We start from the raw sequence: 22189 nt of genomic DNA, 5'->3' as shown, positions 1-22189 counted from the left end.
TACAGTAAAAATAAGTGGCTTGAAATGGAAATATTTATTAGATGACAACGGCCTTCCCACTGTAACTGTACTGAAAGTTAGCTAGAGTGATCAGCCTACTCTTCAGGTCCCATCTGGATATGCAGAGCCATGCTGCAGATTTTCTAGGCAGCCAGGAGTCCTTGCAGCGTGTTCTACAAGTCTTTGGGTTGCCTTGGCCTGAGCTGTTTTGTGCTTCCTTCCTGATGAGCTATAGAAAGACCTGTTTCTTCTTCTGAGTTATGGAGTGAATACTGGGGAGCTGCTGGTCAGATCATGTGTGTCATTGTGCACACCTGTCTTCGCTATGGAGGATTGATCCAAGTGAATTCCCAGTCCAAATTTTAGCCCAACCTTCACCTATGTCATTTGGAAACAATAAGGATTTGTGTGTGGCTAGAAAGGGCATGAACAAGATCCATACCCATATTGTGATGTCCTTAGTGATTTTAGGCTCCTCCTATTTTCTGTACATGATCTGTCCCATTGTCTGCATATATCTGTGGTCCAGTCTGAGTCTGTTTGTGCAGAGGTCCAGTGCAGAACTCCTATTGACCTACATGATGATGCAAACAAAGATTTTGGAAAGTGTCATGAGAAGAAAAAACTGTATCCACAGCACAGTGGGATGCTAAAGAGAGGAGAAATGAAAATATGAAGTGATCTTGGAAGCAAAACAGAAATTTAATGTGTTTGCAGAATTCATTCTCATTTTCAGATCTCTGCTCAGAGTTCTGACATAAAGCTAACTAAAAAACCAGCTTTATGCTTCTGTTACAGGCAATGAAATTTAGAATACTTGAGAAACAGAAAGATTTTGCAGGATTATGAAACCGAGAGGAGGAAAGAAGCTTCCAAAATTTCATGCATTTGTTCAAGAACAGAACTTTAAGAGGGCTTTGTCCATATGTTTCAAAACCAAAATATAAATTTGTCTTCTCCCCAAAGAAAGAATTCTGAAATCTATTCCATATCTTCACTGCACAATTTATTGCACACTTTAACACCAGCACATACACTTAATTAAAAGTACTAAAATCTCAGAACTCTATCACGAAGCTGGGAGATGCTGGCCTGTGTCCCAATTAGTTCTTTTATTAGCTACTTTCATACAACAATTTTTAATGAACTGGGTATGAATTTGATCAGGAACTGATTTAAAAGAGCATGTTATAAACAGTAAATTGTCACAGGGTAGGAGATCAGGTTATGCCCCAATAGAATTAGCTGGGCTAGACTAAGACACACTTATAACCTCATTCATGTTAGAAAGAATTTTGTTTCTTATGCAGAATTTTTTGAATAGTTGGGGTTTTTTCTATGTATTTGCTTTAGAATGACAGAAGTATAAATTTTTAAGAATTTTAGATTTCTTACATACTTCGAGGTTTGCAAGGGAAGGAATAATGGCTTGGAAGGAAGACTCTCTGGGTTTACCTGAAAACTTTTTGTTACAGCTGTTACACAGGTCTCAGAAAATTTGGACTTAGTGGAAAAATTTCCTCAGCTTTAAAAAACAAAAAGACATTAATTCTGTCAATATCTGTTGCAATCCCCCACTAGGATGGTATGGCTGTAAGATGCTGATAATGTGGGTGGGATGATGGTCAAACCCTGCCCTGCAGGATTTGGTGGGAGGGGAGGATGTTCCTGAATTTACCAGAGCACTCCTGCATTTCAGGAGAGGCACCCTTGCTTGTGCTCACTTTATTTTCTATGAAAAGGGTCATGCTGACATATATCAGCATAATAGGCCATGTAAAACCTTCTGGTATTTTATATCAGGACCTTACCTCAAAAGAACCAAAAATACACTTAAAATTAGATAAAAGTTTAAGTTTGTTTCTCTCTGAGGGGCCAAATTATCTTTGGTCTTACTAACTGCAAACCAAGTTCCATAAATCCAAATCTAAAGTCTTATTAGGTTTCTGTCACAGAAAGAAGGAAAATAATGATTCTGTAACTGAGTTTCTATTTGTGATTCATTTTTAATGATCCATGAACCAGGACAATGTACCTCCACAGAGATATTCTATTTATCCAGTGAAGAGAGAATGTGAAAAATTGTTCCTTTTTTTTTTTTCATTAGCCCTTTTACTGACCACTTTAAATAAGATTACCACGTTTAAACTGAGTGAACACTGTACTAATTCTGTCAAACTTCAGTGATCTCCTATGCTTTGAAAATAGCTTTGAAACCTCTTTTGGTTTATTTAAAACCTTTCCCTTTCCAGAATATTCCTTGTAGATTTGGCATTTCTCTGACAGCTTGAAGAGAAATTGATCAGGCAGTGTTTCTGGTAAAGTATATTGAGACCAAATCCATCTAAATCCTGCAATTTTTTAATGTTTGAGAAAGAGTTTATCTTACTATTTAATATCATTACAGAAAAGGCCTGCTTTTCACTTGACTTAGATGATTTAATAATATAATGTTGTGTTAAAGAAGAGGGTTTATTTGCAGCAAATACATCCTAGCCTCACAAAAATCAGTAGGGCAACCGAAACAACTTCTTTGCTTGTTGAAATCAGAATAATTACACTTTTTTGGAAGCACAATCATGTCAATCAATAAAGTCTAATTTGAGGGCAAGCATTTCTTTTGTCTTCCTTTTGGTGTGAGATTGATAAGGTTTTGGCAGAGTCATGCATCTGAGTCAGCCTTAGCTAAAATGGTTATTGTTCTACCTACACAATACAGTCTAGTAGTTCCCAATCCTACAAAGTCCAGAAGGAATAATCAAATCATGCTCCTAAAATGTCACATGCAGATTTCAAACTAATCCTTATCTTCTCCCAGAATGAAATAAGATAAATACCTGTTTTACTGAACTGGGTCTAATAGATTCACTTTATGAAGGAAGCTAATGCTAATGTCCATTTCCATGGAAACGGAGCTTGCAGAGGCATCTTGCATGCAGTGTTTGGGGTTAAGCGGAGCTGAGTTTGGGTCCCACATTCCACGCAATCTAAACTGATTACACACTGCAAATATGCAGGGCCAATCTCCACGTTATGACAGTCATTTTCCTTTGGAGACCGGGTACCCTCCATGAGAAGCACTCCCACCAACTCACACCTCTACGCTTTCCACAGGCTCTGCCGCACCCATGCTCGCTGCAGTGCCAGCTTCTGCCTGCCTGTTTATCAATGGATTTATTTTTAGTGGCTTTGAAATTGAGAGGTGCTGAGCCATGTTCTGCCCCTTCTGCTCTGCCTCTTCACTGGCTGGGATAACAGGGAGAGGGAGGATGCAACAGCAGGGTAGTGTTTTAGCCTTTTTAGCTGCAATTCGGCATTGCGAGCTGGATCTCACAGCCCAGACCAGCTCAGCTGCATGTGTGGCATTTCAGCACAATGGACAGTCTTTGCTTTTGTGAGCAAAGAATGCCTGTTCTCTGAATCTGATGCAGTTTATATTTTGCAGGTTTCTTCAGGTGTAAAGCACTGAATAAGTGAAACAATCCTGTAGGCAGATGCTTAGAAATCTCCCGTTTGTTACTTTAAGAAAAGAGAAAAATATCTGAATTCTGGTATCTTGGTGTGTCTAAGTTAACCAACAAAGACTTTGTGAAAATCCTGTTGTTCTTCAAATAGAAAACTGATTACAATCTTTATCTTTGGGAAGAAGAAGAAAAAAAAATTAAAAAAAGGCAGCCAGCAGAATGTTCTTCCTGCGTTTCTTTCTCTTTTGTCTATCTGATTTAATTTTGTTTAACTCCTTCAGGCTTTACTGTTCATTTCTCATCCTGTTTAAGTGTATTATTAATGAATTCATTTTTCATTTATTATTATTTATTTGCATTATCTTAATGCATAAGGACCCACATTCTTCATTTGAAGAGCTGTACAAATCACTAAACAAAGCAAAACAAAAAATATTATGTAACAGAAGACTAGAGACAGCAGACTAATCCAGACAGGCACAGAAATCCTAAGGAACATTGCAGAGTATTTGTCAGGATGACAGGAAGGGATCTTAGAGCACCATCAGCCTAAACATTTAAGTTCCTGTTAAGCAGAATTGCAAAGGAGACTGTGACAGGTAATTTTGCAGGGAAGACCTATGTGGCAGATTAACATCAACAAAATTTTGAAATGCATTTACATTTGCAAAGGACCCACATCAGGACAGACACAATCTCTGCCTCAAATGAGGTCTTTATGTAAATGAGTGTGGGAAAAGAAGGAAAGCTGGGCTACAGATAGCATCATTAGATGCTGGGGTAGGATTTTCTCTTCTTGGTGGTAACAAGCTATATAATGTACATATGCATGATTGCATACATGCACAAAGAAGACTGCATACATGTACATCTGCAAATTAATATAGTCCAGGGAATATGTTATTAGCTAGAATAATCTGGATGGTTCAGCTCTTCATCTTTCTTCTCTACTCTGTAATACAGAAAATCCAGATTCACCTGAAAATGCCATCAGCATTGCTTTCCCAATCTGCATTACACTTCACAAAGGCAAATATTTGTAGGCTGAAAGAAAGCATGGTCTGTTTTTCCCTGCAGTGATTTGTTGGAAGGGGGAGCTTCCCATTTCAGAGCTCTCAGGCACTCACTGTGGCAGAATACTAAGCATGGCTTCCCCCATGCACTGCTTCCGTGGGGTATCACATAGAGACAGAAGGGGCATGGACTGACAGAAGAAATATATTTATGAACATCAAGGACAATTTATTCTGTCTTTACAAGCAGACCTAAGGAAAAAATGTCAAAAATACCTCAGCATGAGAAACTGCACTGTAGTTAGTTCCTTGGCTTAATGTATCAGAAAAATATGCATCTCAAGCTGATCCCACCATGATCTCTCCATCTGTGGCACATCATTTATTCTAGTAGTGTATAAACTGCATTCATTAATACAATATTCTCCCAGGTTCATCATAAATGTTGCAGGTATGAATCTAGGGCCATGTTTGAATTTAAATCTGCATTGCCAGTATTCCATCTTTCATAAAATTGCACTTGACATGGGCATTTTTCAGACTGCCAGGCTGGCACAAATGCACATAGGCTACACAAGCTTGAAGTTTCCATATGGTTATGTTTTAATCAACATGAATTTATTACTTCCGATCCTTCTCACATCCAACTGTATAATGAATTTTTATTTCCAGTATTTCTTTTTTGTGTGATGGCCTCAGGTCCTGAGAGGGGCTTCTGTAACAGGAGGCAAAATACTAAACTGAGCTAACACAGAAAGCCTGCTTCAAACAATTGTACAAGGTTTTAGCTCTCTTTCTGAAGAAAACAGTATCATATCATGCTATCACTGATAACTTGCATGCATCCCATGAAGCCACCTATAACAACTGACCATTTAATTGCAAGAATCGAGAAAAATCTACGATAGCCCCAGTAACCAGTCAGTCTTATTAGGATTTGGCTATGCATCCTGCTTTGCTTTACCATGGGGAAAGTGCATTTCCCATTGTGTATAAGCAGTCCAGGTGGCTGGTGCATCTACAACAACTGCCAAAGCAGACTTGGTGCACTCAACCCCCAGCACCTGCCTGCACTGACAAATCTGCCAGCAAGTATTCAAGTTCTGCTGGTGCTACCCTCCTGTTCCAGCATGCCATGATGAGAGAAGCCTGTACATGGGAGCAAATCAAGCTGATTTTGGCAGGGATATGCTGCAAAGGTGGGGCTGCTGCCTGGAGAAGTCTCAGCAACCCCCTGAGGCCCAGGCCTCCTCCCAGTCCACATCTGGTTGAAGGCCTCGTCCCTGCCAGAAACGAGGGATAAGAAGAGAGGAACGAGGACAGTGAAGGGCAGGTTCCTTGGTGTACCAAGCCTGGTGGCTTGGTGCATGTGTGCATGCAAAGGACTCGCTGCACAGGCGCTGGGACACTGGACCCGCTGCACCATGATGAGGAGTGCACTGTGCATCCACAAATCTCCTCTGCTTTCTTCTTCTCCTGCCTAACCCTTCTCTTTCCCTCACAAACTTGTGCATCCATGTCTCCACAGCCACACCTTTTCCTTGCCTGCCCTTTTCTACCCAGTACACTTTTTTGTTTTCATTTACTTGTTACTCTGCTGTGCAATTGACTTGAAAGAGAGTGCTTAAAGAGAACTAAATGACATTCAAGTATTGCCTTGTTGACGTTCACATCATGTCTCTTCCCTACATTTATTTTACTTGTAAGACCCTTGTAGTGGTTTGGTCCAAAATACTCATTACTGTTTACTTTCTGTGAGATAAGAATTAGGAGAAAAGCAAAGCAGGCACAAAAACTTGAAAGAATATAAAGAAGTTTATTAACAGACCTAAAAGAAGAAAAAAAAAATCATACCACAACTTCAGAACACTTCTCCTCCCCCCACCTTTCTCCCTTCTCCCACTGACAATGCAAAAAGACAACCCTTAAGATGTTCAGTCTGTTTATAATGCAAAAAGACAACCTTTGAGATGTTCAGTCTGTTTACTACTTCCATAATAACTTTGTTCAGCTCATTTAGGAAGAGGAGTCTCTCTTGCTCATACTATGGAGACATTATCACAATGAGACAGCCGCCCAGGTTGGTTCTCTGCTCGCATCATGTGAGAGTCCCTTCCCATGACTTGCAGCTTTTCCCACAACTGCTTTTGAGGGTCCAATCTTGAGCTACTGGGGCACAATTTTAAGACTGAGCCATTCAGAAACAAAAGTTCTCTTCACCCATCTCTGGGAGCATTTAATCTCTAAGAATAGAGGCCCTCCCCTTCCCTGGGAGGAAAAGGGTCCTCATCATATTCATCTCTAGGATCATCTCTGGGAGTATTTCTAGGAACAGAGGTCTTCTCCTTCCAATTGGAGCAAAAGTCCTCATTGCTTCCATCTCTCCCTGTGCAAACTTCTCATCAAATTACAGCTGCTTCAGCATTTGCTTTTTCCAGCACAGATGCTTTTGCTCACAAGTACAGTTTGAACGCTCCACCCCCCATGCCTTCATGAAATTATAACGGGTACTCTGATATATCATAGTCCATCACCACCATAGCTTTACAACAGAATTTCAGCTTTAAGCATCTCCTCTTTCTCCTCCCTCAGGTTTTCAGCTCTTCACAGCACTAAAAGGGTTAATCTCACCCAGGCCTTGCAGCTGGAATGTCGCTTATCGCTGTTGCTCGCATGATCTTTGCCGGGCAGTGAGCAGCTTCAGCTGAATCTTTATCTTTGGCTGAACTGGAGATGGGGAGCAGCCCGTCTGCGCGTAGCACGGCTGTGGGGGGCCGCGGGTGGAACAGGGCCCATCGGCTCCAGGCCCGAGCAGGGCCTGGCCTGGGCCCTGTGGGTCCCGTACAGGTCCTGCAGCTACATGTCCCAACACCGGAAACAAGACCGCTCCCCTGGGCTTTGTCCATTCTTAAATGTGGACCACAGAGGCGATTAAAATTCTAAGTGGCTTAAAAAATTGTCCATATTCAAACTAGCCAGCTGATAGGTTCTGTCAGGTCATAGAGGAAGCTGTAAGCACCCCTTTGCAAGAACATCACTTCTGGGACTACGCTTGCCAACCCATAACAACCTTCAATATGGATTGTTCTGCACTCAAATGGGCTCTCATGTTAGTCTCTAGGTAGAGCTGCGCCAAATGCAACAAATAAATAACAGCATTTGTGGAGGACTGCAGGCAACTAAGGCTTAGGATTTTGGACAAAAATATTCCACTGATGATTTTCAGACTACATGTATGTCATTCTAGAAATCTTCTCAGCTCTGTGAATGCCTTTGATGATCACTGCTCCTGGTCTTCCAAGCTTTATCTTTGAGTATTTACACAACTGTCTGTTCTGGCTTCAAACTACTCTAATAATAAATAATAAGTTATAAATACCTCTACTTAGCCTCTAGAAAAACATCCATGATGATTATTTGTAAAGTTCTCAAGAGCTTGGAATGATTACTTTGTTGTTGTTTTATCCTATTTCCTACTTTATTATGCAAAAGATTATTTTTTAAACAGAGCTAATTAGAAAGTACCAAGATATTTGAAAAGAGCTAGCAAATGGTAATTGAGACCTAATGCCTTCATATAATTCAAATCCCATACAGTAAGGGGTATGTCTAATCAATGAGGATATGAAAAAGTTATTCTAATTTTTCAAAACAGTCAGAAAAATTATTTAACCTGTATTTAATGCAAGAAAAAATGATGGGCAATAGAATGAAAGGAATTATATTGATAGAGGGAAAGGCTATGGTTAATGTGGTATTCTCAAAATCTTAGGTCTTTGCTGGATATATCTCAGGTTTGTACTGACATGTAGAAACCTATGTCACACGTCAGAAATCAGAGAACTTGAGCTTGACATTGACCTCAGACCAGCCTGGTCTTCCAGTCTCCAGGGACTGGCTGGAAACTGGCTGCCAGTTTCATCCAGTGATGACTGCATGCTTAGCAATGGATATGCAAACAAAAGCATACAAGAACAGATAACTTTATAGTCTCTCTTCTCCTCACCCACACACCCAGAAAGACTGGCAATTTTCTTTGTAATTCACCAAGGAAATAGTCACAGAGCACCTTAACCCACTACAGCACATGAACTGTGAGCTCTGCTCCCAGGCAGCTGGGGGGACACACTCCTAGCGCCCTTACCATTAGAAAGGGGGTGATTCTGAGAAAAAAACCCAACTTTTTTCAGATGTTTTCTGTAGAACACAGCCTGCAAGCACTCCATAGTCCAGTGGGAAAACATTTTATCTTTCATAGCTTAGGGTGCTTGGAGCCCCTAAAGTCTCTAAGAGAAGCTCTGGTTTCTAGAGCAGCTAGGGCTTGAATTTCAAACTGTGGACATTCTTCTGCCAAAGACTTCTCATTATTTCTTTTTCTGCTCGCAACCAGTTGCTGCCTTAGCAATCACAAAGCCTATCCTCAAACTGCAGTGCCTGTAAGAAATCATATTTAAGCATCACTTGATGAAAGCAGTGAAGTATATTATATTAACTATGTCTAAAATGAAACTTGCTCAAAATGTTTTTCCTTTTTCCTTTTAAGTATTCCTACTTTCTCCGTAGCCTGTTCTATTAAGCTGACTTCTCAAAAAGGAAAAAGAAATCCTCCAGAATTACTTGCAAACCAAATATCTAATGCATAACATGTAGACTATGGTAATGTGTAGAGATCCCAATTAAATATTTCAGCATGTGGGGCTGAAAGAGTTAGCAACCCTATAGTGTTACCCTGTCCTTACCCAAAGAAGTGTACAGTCTGTATTAGCAAAATCATTACAATCTTTCTTACATTTCAGGATTTTCTCTAATTTTGATTTGAAACAAAGGAGAAAGGGGAACTAACCACTGTGAAAAGAACAGTTGTAGCAGAAAAAGAATGAAAAAGAGATCTAATTCATTCTGGCTTTAAGGTATTGGAAAATTGCTGGAGTTTAATAAATGTTATTGAAAAAGAGTGCCAGGCCAGAATAGAGCACTGTATTGACACTGAACACACTTGCTAGGCCTCCTAAATCTAAATTTTTTGAGAGCAAAAAGTGCATTTCTAGTAACTCTCATACTTCCTCCTCCTCACATGGATTGAAGGAGATACATGGGACTAGGAAAATAGCTCTGTTTCTCATAGAGATTTGAATTGCATTAATTGTATCTGCAGAAAAGTGTTTATACCCATTATCAGTGGGCTTATATAAGTTAAGTTTACTCTTAAACAGAAAGAGAATAGACATTATTCCTAAAAACATTTTCATACTAATATTATTGTGTTTAAGCCAGGAATTTTACAGAAGTAATTATTTCAGTATACAAAAGAAACCCCAAACCAACAAAAACCCTGAAATACAAAGGCATTGTTTGTCTAATGACTGGTTTGTTAAAGGCTTAGGGAAAATTTTGAGACATATGTAATTCAGACATCAATAGAAAAGGTCTTTAGTTCCTTGGTCCCCTGTGACAAATACTCTGTCAGAATACTTGTTCCATCCTGGCTTTTTCACTAAACTGAAACTAATTTCATCTTGAGCCTTAATCTTCCTCCAGAGATAATAACATGAGACTAAATTCTGCTCTAAGCTATAGCAGTATTAATCTGAGTAAGGCCTTTGAAGTGGGATTCATTTCTATGCAACATACTTTTCAATAGATTCACTGTTTGCAGGTTTTATTTGGAAATCCCACTTTCATCAGGTTAAAGCATCACACTAACAATTAAAATACTAAGTAATAATAACAATACTTAGCAGCATAACAACACAGTGCTCCCTGAGGATCTAACTGCTCCTTGAAAAGGTGAGTGACTGCCAGCTCACAGAAGGGGACTGCAATGCATAAGACTGATATGAATTAAAGAGTAGAAACTGCCTCCATAAATGTCCCCAGGGTACCACAGCATACCTCCCACAGGGCTTGGAAAGGGCAATGAGCTTGTTCTGATGATGGCCAGTGTTTTTTCTGCCTATAGCTTTCCCCAGGACAACATAGAAGCTGCTGGCACCTATCCCAACCTTGAGCTACACAGTACCGGTGCAGCCACACCAGCAGTTTTGGGAAGCAGCCAAGGGTGTTTGTCTCTGGCAGCAGTATGGGGAGAAGCGCAGGTGGTGCATGGCGGCACATGGGGAGCTGCATCGCCTGCCGAGGGGCAAGGCTGAGCAGCACTGATGCCCATGTTGGTCTTCACCCTTCCAAAACCAGCTGCACTAAGCCCACTTTCACAGGAGCCCCAGATTTTCGGTTTGGCTCCCGCTTTTGGCAGCTGACCTGAGAGAACAGGGAATCAGCATAACAAACTGTGAGGTGAGGTGGTTTATCATTCTCACTGGGAGAATTATACACTGTCTGATAAAAATCTACAGGGATTAATGTGGTGCAAGATCCTGCTTAAAGGAGCTGGTATGGGTAAATCAGTGTATTTTTTTGCCTCCTTTGCTCCCAACTCCAGTCTTTCATGTACTTTCTTCCTTGATTTGCTTTTTAACCTGTGGTTTTTCTGCTTTTACCCTCTATTTCCTTTTTCTGTTCTAGCATTTGAGGTCTGAAGCAAACACTAATTAATAAAAACCCCATCACTGCAGATAATATCAGTTTCCTCACCTCTTAAGAACACCTTCACAGTTTTTAGCATTCTCTGTCTGTGCTGTGGATTGTGAAAGCAGCTGCAGGCTCAGGCAAGGCATCTGCTGCTGCTGACTGGCCTCTGAAAAGCCTTCAAGCTGGTCAGGAACCACTTGCTGGCACACCAACAAGCCACCACATACATAAGCATTTGGGGTTTGTCCTTGCAGAGGAAGCTATCTTGAAGGGAAGGGGTATGATTACAGTGCCATTCTCCAATTGCTAGCTAGGGCATGACAGATCTTGAATCAGTCTCTGAAACCCCAAGTCAAGGCGCCTGCTGTCCTTCACTGAACATACAGGGAAGGCAGGGAGGCAAACCGCTCAGATGAGTCATCTCCACTGAATGCTTTAAATCAGGTTCTGTGGGATTCCCACAAGCATGGCAGCATTTTCTCCACCACTGTACACACCTGGTCCCCTCTAGGTGCCACCAGAGAGACAATAGCCTGCTCTCAAGCCTGTGGTGGTGGCAGCTTCGAGTGGCCTTGAGGCCATCTTGGTGACAACAGGGCTCACAGCCACAACTTCAGCCTGCACCCTGGATTTGAGGCAGAGGGGACTGCTGTCTGCTGAACACAGGTCTCTGGCTTGGAAATGCACTGCTCAGTGTACAGGAGCAGGTAGCGTTGCTGCTGTGAGAAAGGCAAAGGGAATGGTGGCACAACTCCAAAAAGTGATCAAGATGTTGGTATCCGCAGAGAGCTTAGGCAGTTGGGAGACTGGGGACCTGCCAAGCAGATTGTGATTAGAGACACAAAGTAATTTAGGTTAGAAGCAACCTCAGAAGTCGCCTAGTCAGAACCACTCCTCAAAGTAGAGCTAACTTCAAGGTACAGCAGATGCTTAGGGTCTTCCTCACCTACATACTGAAAATGTCCAAGAACAGACGTTTCACTTTTGAAACAACGTGACCTAGTGTTTACTGTTCTCAGTTTGAAGATGTTTTTAGTCCATACAGACAGTCAGAACAGCCCATCCTCCAACATTTGACTGTGGCTTACCTTCCTTTGCTGTGCATCTCTGAGGCTCTGTCTTTTCTACAACCTCCTTTTAGGTGAAAAAAGTAGTAAGGTCCTTCTCCTTAATCTTTCCCTGCCAGGTCAAGTAAGCCCTCGTTGCTCAGCCTCTTCCCACCATGTTGGGCTGCAGTGATTGAACTCACTCCAACCTGTGAACATCTTTCCTGTATGTGGTGGACTGAAACTGGACAAAGTACTCTGAGTAACAAACAGAGGGGAATGATCTATTTATCAGTTTTATTCTCAAAGCCACTTAATTGCCAACTACTGTGCAAATATATTCAGCTTATTTATAAACAAGTTTGTCCTGGATTTTATCTCGGTATTCTTGAAAGTTCGAGCAGAAGCCAGGTTTAGGAGGGAGGCAGAGCTGATGATAGGTTTCACAGACTAGTTCTTTGTCCTGTTTGTGATTTCAGAGCAATGTTGCTAAAGCTGCAAAGAGTTTTGTGCACTCTCAGGGTCATTTCATAATTCTCAGGCTCATGTTTTCTAGCTCTTCTGTAGAACAGATCCCTTTTCTATGAACTAGGCTTGCTTGGCAGTTCATATCCACTTTGCTGACATTTAGTCTTTCAGCCAGCAAGCCTTGTTCCATTCCCAGGTAATTTCAACTGAAAAAAACCTTAAACATTAAATCCAGTGTTGGTTGTCTGGGGGCCCAACTGCTAGTTAAAGCCCCACATGGTTGCAGCTAAAAGTCCTCTTTCTATTCTTTTAGAAGATGCCACTTTAGAACCTCCCTACATAAAATTTCATCAGAGGACTACAAGAGAGGGAGAGGAGGTGAGTAGTCAAATGAAAGCAGGGCGCATTAAAAGGTACAAACTGCCAGCATAAAGCAGTAGATGTCAAAGTGGCTCAGGAATGGACTGTGGAGTGATGTTGAGAGCTCTGAATACAGGTCAGGCAAACAGCTGGCATGATGACAAGGGAGGGAAAAGATGACATGAAGAGAGTGCCCAGCTGAGGTAATCCTCTGTTGCACCTCTGTCATGGCTGGACAACTTGTTTGAAAGGCTGCTGGCAAGGACTGCAGCTAGAATAGCCTCTAAACAGCCAAGCTTTACCCTGCTTCCCATGTGCAACCCCCAGAGCTGGGGATAGCAGTTGTGCATTTGTGCTTTGTAACAAGGCATGTTGTTTTTGTACACGTCTTGACCCTGCATCTTTTGGTGAAAGCAAATTTCCAACTCTTTATTTGCCTGGGCAGCTGGGATGACCACAGACGTCTCTGTCCTCCAGCAAGCTTCAGGTGTGATTTCACAGTGCAGACTGCCCACGGCCATACCAGCTTCAGCACCCTTGTCCTCCTTGCGGTTCAGTTCCTGCTGTGCTGCACTGCCTCCCTGTCACACCCATCCAACAACTTGCACTAAGGACAATGAGCTTTAAAACATTCCCAAATTGTTACAAAAGTGCTGTATCATGAAACCACAACCTCACTCCCCTACTTAGGGCAGCAGCAGCCCTCAGTCTGTCACTTTTCATTCCATTGTGAGAGCCTTTTTACAAACCTCAGTGGTTTTTACTACCATGCTTTGGTGTGAATATGACACCTTCCTGCAATATCTGGCAAGTTTCTTAAAAGCAACTTGTCAGTCTGTCTGTGAGAATACAGCTGGGATGTCTGTGTCATTGCTTGCTGATTAGATGGGCTCAACCTCGGTGGCTGGTAGTCGCATTGATATGGAAGGAGATGATATCAGAGACTTTGCATCTCTCATTTTGTACTTGAAACAGTCCTCTGAAAGAATTCCATGCATATTAGGGGTCCTGACTTGGTGCTAAGAACTAAGTACCTCTCATCTATCACTTGTGTTCTCCCTCCCTGGTCTTAGGTGGACATAGTATTCATAGATAGAAACAGGAATATAGTCATTTGCCCTCAGATACCTCCTTTGCCCCAGAATTTCTGCTGTATCAATAAAGGAGGTGAACTCAGGGACCTGGATGACTGTGTTGACAATTCTTTAGAGTAGTCCCTTGCACAGGTTGGCCTGTGTAAGCTACAACTCACAAACTTTTCAAGGATTTCAAAGTTCTCCCAGGTGGGGTTTGGGAACCAGAGAAAGACAAAGACTACCTGCAACAGACAATATGCTTATTGCCATCCTGTGTTGAAGAATGGTTAGAGGATCAGGGACATGAATCATTGATAAAGCCAAAAGGTACAGATCAATAAAAGAGCTGTACAAGCAAAGGCCCGCACAAGCAAAGGCCTGCATGAGAAAATGCCTGCGTGAGAAACAGGCCTGAGAACCAAAAGGGAGTTTTAAGGAGGCACAGTGCTGTGCTGATAAGATGTACTGACCATGAGAAGGGAGGGAGAACTTTGATTTCTCAAGTCAAAACATAAATAATAGAATCTTGCCAAATGTAGCCTTTTATCTAACCCAATTATGTAGAAGTAAGAATGCGCTTTCGTAAGTTTAAACCAATTAAAGAACTGATAAGCATGTACTCTCATACTATATAAGTGCCTCTGTATTGCCAATAAATGAAGCTTGCTTTATCAATCACATTGATTGTCTGCCTGTCTTCCCCCGCCAAAGTCAGCAAGTATCCTGTTTTGAAAGGAAGAGTTTAATAATATGGATGCAGGCTGTTCTGTGCCATTTGGCCTCAGAGAAAGGCCCTGAGGATCTTTAAAATAGTTACAGTCTTTGTTTCTGTTGCTGAGATCCAATCCTGCTATTCCCTCCTACAATCCTGCTATTCCCTCCTTTGCCCTTCCCAGTTTCCTCTGCCCCCGGTTTTGCTTCTAATGTTGTCTTGGTACTCATGCTTTCCTTAACATCATTAATAGTAGGGCTGTCTGCTACTATTTTGTTGAGTTTCACAGCTGTACACATCGTCCTAAAAATATCAGATGCTTAAACTAAGAAAGTGCATACCTTTCTTATTTAAGAATGAAAGACAAGAAGAAACAAAAAGAAGAAAAACAAGAAAGAAAAACAAACCCACAACAAAAAGAAATCTAGATCTAAATGCTCCCTTCCCGCAAAACAGTGAACTTGGAAAATATGAAATAAATGGATCCTAAAACCTGAGAAATCTAGAGCTATGAAGAAAGCGTTCATGAAAACTGATTATTATTTAACCCAAAGTTTGGAAGTCGTTACATTCCAATTTTAACATCAGAGCTGAAGGAAAAATTCTGATCCACAAATCCCTCACCTGAACAGTTTTGCTCTTTTTTCAGTTTTACCAGTACTGTACTGAAGTAAAACAAGTTGCATGGAGGAGAGCTAACGAAACCCTAATCCTAGTGTCACTGGAAGGAGAATGAGGGCCAAATTGAAGGCCTGTATTTAAGTGAAAGTGACAGGTATATATCTACATATATATATATATATATATATATGTCCACACATTATTTTATTTTTCTTTCAGGAAACAATATAAACAAATAAACAATGTCTGAGAGAAAGGAAAACTTGGCATCTCAAGGCCAGATGACCACAAAAGTTAACGGTCCAGAGACATGCTTGTCTTCCAGAAATAACAGAGAAACAGATTCTTTTTGACAGCTACAAAGGGAAGTGATGGCACATGGCAAACTTTTAAAGCTTGAAAGTTTCATCTTCACTTGGAAATATTTTCTGGCTGTTGTCTGGGCTCATATAAGCATTTCCCAGTAATACAGCAGCTTCTTCCATGTCTCAGACTGAAACTCTGAGTTTGCCTACTGCTCCCTAGAACAGGTCTGTGAATGCCACCTGCCCTGTAAACATGTTAGTGTTTTATTTTAATCCAGTTCCTGGAAGCCAGGCACACTTTATTGTTCTTTTTCACAGTAATGCTTTTTATCAGCTCTAGTGAAAATTAGTCATCCAGTTACTTCATGGTTTTATGTGGCTAGAATTACTTGGGATCATTTGCTTACCTTATAGACATGCATATTAGTAAATAAGAACCATAAGAAAACCTTCCCACAGGAGATTTCAACAGAGCCAAGACATCACTTTTCAAAGTGATTTACAGAGAAATTGTTTGTTCTATGAAATGTTTGTTGTTCTGGTTAAAATCTTAGATGAGGACATTTCTTTTAGAATGGCTAGAGAACTCCTGTCTACTTTATTATGTTATTGTTGCTGAGAAACACCTCAAATTCTCATGGAAGAATAATGCCTTCTCATACCACATTTCTGCTTGAAAGAAGCATCATTAAACTTAAGCCAAAAGTTTGCAAAAATCTGATAATCAAGTGCTGAATACTGTGAATATCATCTTATTACCTTCTGCTTTCTACATAAAAGCAAATAAATAGGTCTGTTTGGCTTCCAGAAGGCATAAGGGAAGTGACTGACTTGTACTGTGCTCACTGACAATGCACAGGAATCACAGAAGGTGAGTTAATTTTGCTGCCAGATGCTCTACAAATGCGGAGGAAACACTTAGCCTGTTTGTGCAAAGTCTATTAATGCAGTCATTAATTGCAGCCTCCTGCTCAGATGCCATCCTGAACATAAAATAAATGAAATGTTATTTAAGGGATTGCTCTTAGTCCAACTTGATTTTTGTATGAAGGCTTAGCTCATCTAGCTCATGCTTCATAATCATAGAAATAGACATTTAGAGAGACAATGACACACTGTGTGTAGAACCTAGACAGAGACAAAATGAGGACCTGAAACCTAATTCTTTTCTGAGTACACTTTTCTAATTTCTTTTATTTAGAGCTGCTGTAAATGCAAAACTTCCCAGTGAAAAGCTTCATCAGGCTTACACTTCAATATATGTTGTGGCATTTGATAGCTCAGGCAGGTATCTTTTTCCTTGTTTAACATGACTTTGTTTTATGGGGCTTAAAAATATTGGCTTGGATGCTGTTCTTTGCTATTCAGTGCTTGGCACAAAAAAATCAAATATAATTTTATCACTGTGGTTCTTAAGGGAACCTAGGATCTAGTCTGCAATGCAAGATATATGCACTGCTCAGGCTGCTGCACTTAATGAACCAAGATGGTCTCATTCATGCCATTTTTCTTCCTTAAGATTATTTTTGCACTGACAGTCATGACAGGTCGCATGAAGATCTACTTTGTGAGATGTGGCTAATCAGGGAATTACTGAGAAGATGAACCCCTAGATAGCTAGTGAAGCCTTTGCTAGTGATCTTTGTTGTACAGTATCAAGCAGCTACATCAGAAAGGGACTATCTTGTGGATCCTATTTCATTTAAGTGCACATTTATGCTTCACATCTGAGATACATGTTCTAGCAAGACTACAAAGCCTGACACATGGAGAAAATTGAAATACTGAAATTTTACTTATTTCTGAATTAGAAACACTTCCTCCCTTCAAAAAATTTTAAATCCTTCCTGGAGAAAATTTATGCAAAGCATTAATCATCTCAGTGGAACACTGTTCTGCTTCAATTTCAGCTTCTTATAACTCATAGCTTGGTAAGTAGATCCAACAGTCTGCAGGAACTGCATGTTAATGTTTGTATATTTTTGAAATTATAAAATCATTTAGGTTGGCAAAGATCTTTAAGATCACCAAGTTCAACTGTTAATCCAGTAGTGCCAAGTCCCTAAACCATGTCCTTAAGTGCCACATTTACACATCTTTTAAATGCCCCCAGGGACAGTGACTATACCACTTCCCTGGGCAGACTGTTCCAGTGCTTGACAACCCTTTCAGTGAAAAACTTTTTCCTAATATCCAGTCTAAATCTCTCCTGGTGCAGCTTGAGGTCGTTTCCTCTTGTCCTATTGCTTGTTTCTTGGGAGAAAAGACTGACCCCCAACTGGCCACAGCCTCCTTTCAGGTAATTGTAGAGAGTGATAAGGTCTCCTCTCAGTTGTCTCTTTTCCAGGCTAAACCCTCACAGCTCCCTCAGCTGCTCCTCATCAGGCCTGTGCTCCAGACCCCTCCCCAGCTTTGTTCCCATTCTCTGGACCTGCTCCAGCCCTTCAATGTCCTTCCTGCAGTGAGGGGTCCAGAACTGAACACAGGATTCAAGGTGCAGCCTCACCAGAGCCAGGTATAGAGGAATGATCATTGTCCTAATCCTGCTGGCCACACTCTTTCTGATACAAGTCAGGACGTCATTGGCCTTTTTGGCCACCTGGGCACACGCTGGTTCATGTTCAGCTGCTGTTGACCAGCACCCCTAGGACCCTTCTCAATAGGCCACTTTCCAGTCACTTATTTCCAAGCCTGTAGCAATTCATGGGGTTGCTGTAACCCAAGAGCAGGACCCGTCACTTTGCTTCATTGAACCTCATACAATCAGCCTTAGTCCCTCTGACAATCATGTATTGAAGACTGTGAATATCACCTGGTGAAACAGTGAATTGGAATGGTTTGTAATGAGGAGTAACACTGGAACTTGTTCCTTCAAAACGGACAATTTCAGAACATGTTTGTTTCTAATGGAACTGAATTCTGCAAGGCGAAGCAAGTCAATTGGAATCCCAGTTTAGTGGGAACTTGCTGATTCTGGATATGGAGGCAGGCAAATTACTGTAATTGCAGACTATTTGCTTTAGTCAAAATCTTAAAAGATGTCTAAATTCTAAATGTCTAAAATAAAAAAAAATGTGGAAGAAGCTCTTTAGCAAGCAGTATCTGCCACAATTATCAGTCAGTCATACTTCTTACTCTTCTAATTTTTCAAAAACAGGCCGATCCTTACTTAGCCCCAGTTCCAACAAATCTCTGTCCCATCTGGACATCAGCCTTTTTCCAAGATGAGTTCTACAACACCAGGGAAGGAGGAGAAGGAGGGACTTGTTTCCATAATCGTTAGCGCAGATTAAGCTTCATCACTCCCTGCAGTCTGGAAATATCACAGATGACTGTGGTTGTCAAATGCCTCACTGTAGTTTCACATGACTGATAATGCACAGCGGAGTCACTCTGAAGTGTTCTTAGAAAGGCCTTATGTTGTCCATCTCAGCACACTCAAGCTCCTTTCTGTTCTGAGTAGCAAGAATAAACCACCTTTTGTTGATGCAACAGCATGGTGGTGCAAAGAGTGCAGCTGGACATGGGCTAGATGTGAGTTTGACAGTACTGAATGAGAAAACTCAGGTAAATATCATGTAGTCAAGCCACATACACGCCTAGTGGCTATCTAGAGGCAGATAGGCTAGTATCAAGCTCAGCATTTCCTACCCTGACTTCAATGCTGTTACTTGGATGAATACTGATGTCACTTAATGCAGTGATAGATGTGTAGGGTGCTCAAGGTGCAAAAGTCCTCCTGACATGCTGAGACAGGTCAGGAAGCATGCCAGACTTTTCACCATGCCTCAGTCTTGGCAGGTGAAGACAAACTAGGAGCAGCCTCTGGGTATTCTGGAAATCGAATTGCAAGGGTCCATGCTGCTGTGATAGGGATGCCCAGGACATCACTGTGGTCCAGTCTACCCTGCAGATATTACAGACTAACCTCTGAGTATGGCTCTCATTGTGAGCTTATCCCCCTCACCATCACATACCTCCACACAGTCACCTGATTAACTAATCCACAAAGCAGCACTAACAGTGATTACCTTGGCAGGGCTGAGTTATTTTCAGTGCCTGCAATTCTGTTCCCTCCAGGTGTAATTACAAGAGCAATTAAAACCAGCCAACTGTTTCCAAGTATTATTTCTTGAGAAAACAGGTCTCAAAATAGGTTATATATATTCTGCTATCTCAACTGTAGCTCAGGATGGCCTCAAAGCACTCTTATACAGTCTCCTTGTGTTTCTTTCCCTAAGCAAGCAAATCCTGGCCTCTTCTTTTTTGTGGTATTACTGGTCACTGCTGTAGAGTGATTCTCTGAAGTTTTCATTTCCAGGCCTACCAGCTCTCTGGCTTAGGGCAGGACCTCCAGTAGGTGTGATAAACTGCTTCCTCACTCTTTATTCCAAGGTTTGTTCTCAACAGCTTGTCTAATGTTTCACTGGTTTCCCGCCAACCATAACCTCTAGTGACATCAGGACTAAAAAATTCATAAAGGAAAGTCTTATAGTCTAAAAATTACTTTTTGCTGACTAGGTATATATACCATTTTTATGGGTTTGCTTCTCTGTACTCTTATTCTGCTACACAAAATTGTCAACAGATCAAAAATACACAGAAAATAGTCTGCTATGGGCAAATAAAGAAGCAGATGTTTTTCATTTCACCAAAAGGAAGATAAAAAGAAAAAGTAGGTAAACTAGTTCAAGAGCTGATGAAGAGCTGAGTGTCCAATAATGTAAGTTGGTGAGAAATAAAGATTTAATGTTAACTGAAGCTGAGCACATTGTTAGGCAGTCTATAAGTACTTTCCAAATCACATTGTCAATATGCCTTCTGCAGTATTACAGGTCATCAGAAAAATGAAAAAGCAGATTTCAGCTAATATTATAGTAATTATTTACACTTTCAAAATTAAACATTAATGGGGAACCAGTCTCTGGGTAATGAAGGTGTTCCTGATTGACAAATTTGTGTGTTGGGAAGCAACATCCATTAACTTATAAAACACAGGCAAGATCCCAAATAAGCAAACACAGAAACACACAAACCTCCTTGCTTTCACCAGGGTAGTTGTGAACTGAAATGCAGATCCTAGCTGTTTCATATGTCAGGGTGTGATCTCTCTGATAAAAACACATTAAGCATATTGAAAATTCAGACCAGCAAAGCTGTGAAGAAAGACCACTTAGAATAGTTTTGTCTATTGCACAGGGCCTAATAAAGTAAGTTTTCTACCCGTGGCTCTAGAGGTGCTTTCTGTTCTTTGAAGCTTTCAACCCAAACTTGTTAGCTGATTTTATGAAAGGTGTGTCATTTTATTGGAGTGTGCTTAATTTTTGCAGTTGTAAAATATAAAATAAATTTTTCTTGAACATAAAACTCACTTTAAGGTTAAAATAGAAATGCCTGTAACTGTAAGTGCCTTCTTTGCCTGTGGAGAGATTAAAATGCATTTGCAAAGGGAGAATGAGCAAAGCAGTGATTTTTGTGTTTAATTTCTGTAACAACCATGTTGTTTGCCTTTTCATAATTTAAAATCTTGGCCATAAAATGAAACTCCTGAATAGGAAGCATTGCAGAAAATGGAGGCAAGACAAAAAAAAAAATGTAAATGTTTCATTCATGACAATGATACTGCTCAAAACATCTAGACTCTGGCAAGAGTGATGAAACTTCAGGACCAAGCTGATTAAAAAGAGAAAGTAGAGGGTCTAATATGGTCAAAGAACTGGGGGTTGAAATAAAAATGACCTAAATGTCTTAATAATACACATGACTACATTATTGCAATACAGTGGAAGTACTCTGTACTGTTGATCAGGCAGTTATTTTGACTTAGACTTCCAGTGCAAAAGCAGGTACATTTTGAGCTTTTGTTACACATGCTCTCACCTAAGTCACCATGCTGTCTTTTTGCTATATTGGGCCTCAGATGTGCAAAGCAAAAATTATGCATGTTACATAAGCTTGAACACAATCTGTTGTCTGACAAAGGTCTCAAGACAATATCTTCTCAGTTTTATCATCTAGGTGCTGATTGGGATTAAGATCATAGAAACATGGAATTTTCTGGAGTTGGAAAGCACTCACAAGGATCATGAAGTCCAGCTCCTGGTCCTGCACAGGACCAGCCCCAGTTGAATATGCCCTGTCTAAAACATGTTTGATGAAAGCACACATTTTATGGTGCAAATATCATAACTTGTATATCCCACAGTCATAACCCTACAAATCTTTTTCAACTCTTCTCTATTCTTCAGTAGGCTCTTGTTACACTGACAATCTCCTTTTAAACTGTGTCACCATCACCGTAATAGAGATTGATAATAATCTTCTGTCATGAATGAGTTTTTAATGGCCCTGATTTCAAAAACCTAAATTCATCAGACTTTTTGTGAATGAGACTCTCTCCTGTTCCAAATCACTTAATCTGTGTCAGCAAAGGCACAGCTGTTGAGGGACAGCGAACTCTGTGGCAAGCTGCCTCTGCAATGTCTTACGGAATGTGTATGTGCAAACAGCCTCTGGGGTGGGAATGACTGCATGCACTGCAAATGCAGTTGTGTCTCTTATTTTACCCTTTAAATGATATATCCAAAGTACTAAAC

This window comes from Aphelocoma coerulescens, chromosome 1A, assembly GCF_041296385.1.
Source record: "Aphelocoma coerulescens isolate FSJ_1873_10779 chromosome 1A, UR_Acoe_1.0, whole genome shotgun sequence".
Classification (NCBI taxonomy): Eukaryota; Metazoa; Chordata; class Aves; order Passeriformes; family Corvidae; genus Aphelocoma; species Aphelocoma coerulescens.
The sequence above is the reverse complement of the archived record's forward strand: the minus strand, read 5'-3'. Positions refer to the sequence as shown.